The sequence below is a fragment of the Athene noctua genome, chromosome 20 (genome assembly GCF_965140245.1).
Source record: "Athene noctua chromosome 20, bAthNoc1.hap1.1, whole genome shotgun sequence".
NCBI lineage: Eukaryota > Metazoa > Chordata > Aves > Strigiformes > Strigidae > Athene > Athene noctua.
Genome location: NC_134056.1, coordinates 1,209,536 through 1,216,575, shown reverse-complemented (window position 1 = coordinate 1,216,575; position 7,040 = coordinate 1,209,536). Strand labels below are relative to the sequence as shown.

Below are 7,040 nucleotides of genomic sequence, written 5' to 3'. Positions count from 1 at the left end.
CAACCAAGATTTTGGAAACTGGTTTGCTCTAAAAGATGAAAAGGACAAAAGTCTGCTCAGCTATGAAGAACAGCTGCTGCCAATACAACTATTTACCCTCTGACCTCTCCTCTGCCCAGCAAGTGAACAGTGCCAATTGTTTTCTTGTATTATATACTGTTTACAAGCCCTGAGTGGCATGAAAGGAATTAATAATTTAGCTCATGGAGCTGATGACCTTTATTGGGGTACCCCTATTTGCTGAGCAGAAATCAGAGCAGAAAAGCTCCCTTGAAGCCACAGGGTTTCTTTAGGAGTTTTTCACTTTACAGCCTAATTGGCCACCATAACATAAATCAATTATTTCTCCTGTTTTAAGCAACAATGCTACCTATTCTCAACCCCTTGATTTCTAAATTCCCTTGTATCAAGCCAAGCCTTGTTCTTTGACTTTTACAATTGTCTAGTAAACACAACGGCAAGGACAGCTCGGAGAACTTTGCAGGATTAGGAGCATTTGGGAACACTAGCAAAAAGAGGTTATGCTATTTTGAACTTCTCTTGACCTTTGACTGCCCTTGTCCCTGTTTATGCTAATCGAAGGGGTATATGGGCTGCTCCTAGAAATGAACTTAGCCTGAACCTGTGACATAGCATTGGACTTTGAAGATATCAGTGCATGAGTTTTGGTACCCCCTTCCCACCAGTTGCCATCTGACACAGAGGAAGAGTACAGTAGGTAAAACATGGCAGCCTGAACAAATACCGGGATAGCCCAGATCAGAATAAGCAGAACATGCCGATTCAGTGAGCTGCATCATCTTCCACTCCCGACCAGCTGCCGGCCTGCTGAAGATCAATCACACACCCAGATCTGTTTGGTAAAGATGCAGTGGTGCTTGTGGGGTTGCAAAGAGAAGGCCACTTGCATAGTAAGAGCTCGGTAAGTTGGATTAACATTTTAGTAAAGACTTTCTGAAATACACATGATGAAAATAGGAGTTCTGACCTTGAAAAAAAATGCAGATAACACAGGATTATAGACTTCTCCCTTCAAAAGCAGAGGCATCAGAACTTCCAGGCAACAACATCCCTAAGACCTTTCAGTAGAATTAGACTTCTGTTATCATGGAATAATTCAGGTTGGAAGGCTTCTCTGGAGCTCATCTAGTTGAGCCATGTCCTGGAAGCAGCCCTCGTTTTGAGGTTGGATCAGCATGGTCAGGGCTCTGTTCACTCAAGCTCTGAAAGTCTCCAAGGATGGAGACTCCACAGCCTCTCCAGACACCTGTGCCAGTGCTGCAGGACTTCCACTAAGTTTTTATCCCTTTCCCCAAAACGTCCAGTGGGAATTTCCTTTGTTGCAACCCATAACTGTTGTACTGGCATTTTGCCACGTACCATTCAAGAGCCTGACTCCATTTTTTTCCTACAGCCACTTTTAAAGAACTGGAGGACTGGCAGTTCCTCCCCACTTGGCCCCTCCAGGCTAAGCAAGTGCAGTTCCCCCAGCCTGTCCCCTGTGCCATGCCTCCCAGCCCCCAGCCCTCCCAGCAGCTCTCCGGCGGGCTCACTTCAGTTCAAGCTGTCTTCTGCTGGGAGGCCCAGAACTGCACAGAGTACTCCAGCTGTGACTCTGCCATGCCCGGGGGGTAAGCGCTTCCCTCAGCCTCCTGGCTACCCGCAAGCCAGCACGGGATGAGCTGCCACCACCACCTCACCCTACTGAGTCAGGAGGCTCACCGGGCCTCCGGGTCCTTCCTGCAGAGCTGCTCCCCAGCCTGCGTGGGGTTAGTTCATTCCAGCTGCAGGACTTGACATTTGTCTCTGTTTAACTTTGAAGTTTCAATCAACCCTTCAGGTTATTGAGGTCCTTCTGAACAGCAGCTGTGCCCTCCAAAGTATCAGTCTGGTGTCATCTGCAAGTCTGATGAGTGTACTCCATCCCATCATCCAGATGGTAGATGAAATTGCTAAGTAGTATTGGCCCCAATATTGACTCCCTAGGACAACCACAGAATGACTGGCCACCAGTTAGTATTTCAACTCTTGACTGCTACCCTTTGAGCCAGAGAACACAGACAGTTTTTCCACCTACATTTGCCTTGTAGCCCAGTTTGGCTACAAAGGTGATATGGGAGACTCCAACAAAAGCCTTGCTTAAGGTTAATGACAAAAATCCCTCTCTCCTCATTCAGGGATCCAGTCATTTCACTGCAGAAAGAATGAGGTTGTCAGGAGTCATCTCCCCTTGGTAAACCCACAGTGAATGTTCCAAATTACTTTAGGCCCTTGAAGTGTCTGGAAACATCTTTCAGGAGGATTTGCTCCATACTCTTCCCAGGGACTGAGATGAGGCTGACCAGCCCGCAGTTCCCCAGATCAGCTACTACTCAGCAGAGCTGAGTTAAAGGTCATTCATTATCCCTTATCAGCTAAATTTTACTATACAGAGACATTCCTCCCCTTTCCCCTATATTTGGTAGAGCTTCTTGTCTCACTTCAACACTGAAAACACATGCTGTTTGGGAGGAGGAGTGGGAAGTAAGATCATCTCGTGATAAATATTTTTAATTATTTTCATTAGCATGGAAAACAATCACAGTTCCTGCTTACCAACATAACTGAAGGGAAACAGTCATTCATAGCAGTTTACTGTTCTGTGTACTTAGAGAGCTATACCTGCACTGTATTCCTCAATAAACACTATACAGACATTATTTTAAATGCCTGTTTACATTCCAGTAAAATTCTGTCAGCGTGGTATCTGATTTATTGATGCCATCAAAAGTCACAGGATTCCTGAAATGCCTCCCGAGACACAGAAATCAAAGCAGAAAGGAGATGCATGTTGCTGTGGTATCAGCTTTACCACGTATGTTATGGGTTAGGTTTCCAGAAGCCGCCTGCGTTCCCTGGAACAGAGCACAGTGCCCTTCTTGAAGGCGGACGCTCCTGCCTCAGCGGGGTGCAGCGGGGTGCTCCGCTGGGAAGTGGGGTGGCTGGAAGCGCTCTGAGCCCCGCCGGGTAACAGCAGGGCCACCAGGGCTGCTCAGCCAACTCACTCCTCTGAAGGGGGCTCATAAATCTTCCCTCTTATTTTAGACTTTTAGGCTACAACGGGGAAAATTAGTACAGTCAAGAAAAAACACTTTTTAGAAAAATAATGATGAAGAAAGCCCCCAGGGATGTCCTGAAAAGCGACAGTCAGTCAGTGCAAGCCGTCAGAACTCCACAAGGTGCGCTGGGTCTGCATTCAAAGGGGACTGAAACTACAACAATCGAGCCTAAAACATGTCTTGTTAAAACATCTAGTTTCTTTGCCTGTAAATGGAGATTTGTGTTAATCTTTCTCCACAGATCAATTCTGAAATGTTTTACAATCTTTTGAAAGTGAAAGGCAACGCCATCAAAGCATTTTATTCAGAACCAAAACTACATGTTCTGAAATACTGAACAATTCCCGAAGAAGCCGAGGTTTTCAGCACTGAGGCAGCTCTTCAGTACCACAGTGTACACGCACACTGAGTTATCACAGGCAAATGAGGATTTCAGAACACAGCTTTTCCCTTATTCATGAGGCTCATCTGTTTTAAAAAGGCACTCTATCCTGACCTGAGGACAAAAAAAGCTACAAAATTAAATAACCAAGAGTGAAAGGTACATTCAGTTGAAATTGTATATTTAATTTGAATTCATAGTTTGTTTGCAGTCTGAATATTTATATTTGGTCTTCTCTTTAGGAACCTCTTACTATGCAAGATACTCCCTCTGCAGCAGTAATTCAACAGTGTAATTACTATCAAATCTTTTTGATAAACTGAATAAGCCAAAACCATCAGGCCATCTCAGTCTTTCTGGGCAATTCCCAATATTTTAAGATACCAGCATCAGGGTTTTATGCAGCATTACAGTATCAGCTTTCCAAGGCAGCGCTATCAGCATTAGACAGGCAGTAAACATAAGAGACCTACTTTCAATTGCCAAAGGACACATCAGTGCTTTTGGCTACTGCCCTGCGACAACAGGCACTTTCTCAGAAATACCTCTGCCTGTTTCAGGGCCAGCGCTTCTCAGCATGCAATGCCCCCCCGGCACACTGGCTTTGTCCCTAGGCATGACATTTTCCATCTTCTACACCACTTCTACGTTTTGGTCAAATAGGATATTGCCTACCAGGCAGCCCAGACTACTCCAATATTGAAAGATTAATAGCATAATTGTTCTGTAAATTTGTGGAAATTCTGTCATTACTTTTCAATCACTGATAAAGTGTAAAGTGCTGGCCAACACCAGGCATACTACTATAGCAAAATCCACCTACTGAGTCCACAAGAATTACCTACATTAAAAACCAGAATTAACTGATCTTATACAAGAGTAGAGATGCCACTGATAATCAACCCAGATTAACGCTCACCTACTGATAAATAACAGCACATTATGACATAAAGAACATGCTAGAAATCGCATCACAAATCAGCCAGTGTTCCCAGAGGTGAGTGGTTCAGCACACCTGGCTAGAGCACTACAGTAAATGGACCTTTTCACCACAGAGCAGGTAACGTGCCCTTTTAATTCCGCAGCTAGTGCATGAATGGCACTGACAAACCAGGATCCTGGAGGAGCCCTGACATGTAAGGAGTCTGAAAGCAGCTTTTCCCCCCCCCTAACCTCAAGGTTAATTAATTTAACAGCATTTATCTTCAAATTTTAATTAGTAGAGATAATATTACAGCATCTAACTCTAATGGACTTCAGCTGCCAGTGCCTACTAGAACTTGGCTTAGTGCACTAGCCTGGAGGTGAGGAGACTAACTAGTACTTACTAGTGGATGAATCATGCTCTGTGGGAGGATCTCGACAGAATCCTACAATGTGAAAAATAGGTGTAAGCACTGCACAATGAAACAAGTTTTCTCGTTGTTACCACATGTACACAGAAAGACTGAATGATCCAAATCAGCCACTGAACGTATAATCAACACTAAAAGAGCACTGGAGGGAAAAAGCTTAACAACTGCCTGGGTGCAGTGCATTCCTGTAACGCGCAATTATGAAATGAGATGGTTGGCTTGCGGCAAATACGCTCACTATCATAGAAAAGCTACTGTTGGCATTCTGTACTCAAACCTACAGAGTCTTACAGTTCAGCACAAGTGACATGTTTTAGAAATAGGAGCGCTCCGCCCTGGGGCAGCTACGAGACCGCACCGCACACCACAGCTCAGCTGAGCCCCCGTCAGTCGGGCCAGCACGCAGCCCACCTTCCCCCTGCAAACTGGGATCAAACTGCCTGGTACACTGCAGCCTCACAGCTCGCCATGACTATAATGTCTGCTGTGGAACAGACAAGTTTTACACCCTGCTAAAAACGTTTTCCTTCCGTTATTGATTGGAGCATCCTGCTCATGAAGCCCAGTGATGTACAGCCTCCTGTCTCACTGAGTACTTCCCTTTCAGCCCCACCAACACCAGCGTCTTGGGGTTTGTTGGAGTGAAAAGCTCACATTAAGCATTGGGCCTCCCCGGGATGGGGATTACATACAGGCAAGAATCAAGGGAAATTTGATTCTTCCCCCCACCTACCTCTCTGCCTACTGTCTGCCATGTTTGCAAACCGTATTAGCTCCTGCTGCTTGCAATTCCAGAACCACTTCCCTTTCTCTTTGCGGTGCATTCCAGCCACATCTGGCTACTGCTATAATCTCATTTTGCAAGATGCCCCATCTCTTAGTAGCTCTTAATTGTGGTAACACACATCTAATCATCTTAAAAAGCACATCAGAAACTGTTCAACACCTAGAAAATATTCTTCAGGATAGAAGCATCATCCCTAAGATTTGGCTATTTGTCCTCACTTGTACTAGAAAATTACCTCAAATACAGGAAAAATACCCACATTTTAAAGAAAGAAGCTCCCATTCTTCTCAGCAGGAAAATCACTTTGGAGTGAATTCAGATTCCTCTGAAGAACAATCTGAAATTTTAATTCTAGACTAATCTAACTTTATAAAAATACAGTAGCTCATGCTTTGCTGATTTCCATGAAAAGGCAGTATGCGATTTTGCTTTTTTTAATCTCAGCTCAAGACATACGAGTTTTATAACTAAAATAGTTACATACTTTGCTAAGGGAAATCTATTTATATTTTTCCTTTTGAAGCTGAGTAATCTACCAGGAGAGCAAACAAATGTGTAAAGATCAGCATTTTATATACTTTTTTCAAAACCAGGGTAAACATTCAGTAAACTGTGATTTACCATTCACTTATTTTACGCAGCAGTAAAAATGCAGTTTAAAGGAATTAGCTTGTCAGTAAATCACCTCCCGCTGCACTGAGCTGGCCATGTGAAGCGCACCAGGGTCTCCCATCTGTACAGAACACACGGCTTGTTCACCAGCAGCTTCAGGACAGCAGGCGCCTGCTCACGAGGGGGCTGCCATCCCCTGGGTGCACTGCCCCTCCTCAGCCAGCACCCACCCAGCAGCACCCCCTCACACCAAGAGATCCCCGCCAGGCCCGGAGCTGCAGTGCACACACTGCATCAGCGAGCCCCTTAAAAACAAATCACCACTGAACCCGAGGAGCAGCTGCGGGCGGTAAGGTGCTTGCGCTCTCCTGAAAGCCTCGACGCGCTAAAGCGCAAAACAAGCACTACAGAAAAACACGGATTTCAACAGGCGGTGAATCAAATCAGAAGTCAGGCAAAATTTCATTTGAGGGGCAATTCAGGCTGATGCTAGTCGTGTGGAGGGGCGAGGAAAGATTCAGTACTTCTTCGTATCTGCTGGGGATCCACGTGAGCCTGCCAGCTACCTGACCTGTAGCACGCTCATCTGCAAAGCCTCTCAGCGCAGGGAGAGTGCACTTCAGCTGATTAGAGCCACAACAAGTCTTAACATGCTTTTAAAGTTGCAGCTTGATTTTTAGTCCCCATGATAAGAACCATCAAGGGCTGGTATTCCTCTTGCTCTGCAGGTGGATGTCACGGCAGTGCTTGAGGAGGCACCAGGCAGCGCTGCCCTCAGGACTGCTCCCTCTCTACAAGGCCATTCC

General features: G+C 45.4%; 1 protein-coding gene across 2 annotated transcripts in view; it reads right to left on the bottom strand.

Annotated features, from left to right (window-relative positions):
* Positions 1-7,040, bottom strand: part of NR6A1 (nuclear receptor subfamily 6 group A member 1) — a 95,981-nt gene that overhangs the window by 79,471 nt on the left and 9,470 nt on the right. The gene's annotated exons all lie outside the window — the stretch shown is intronic.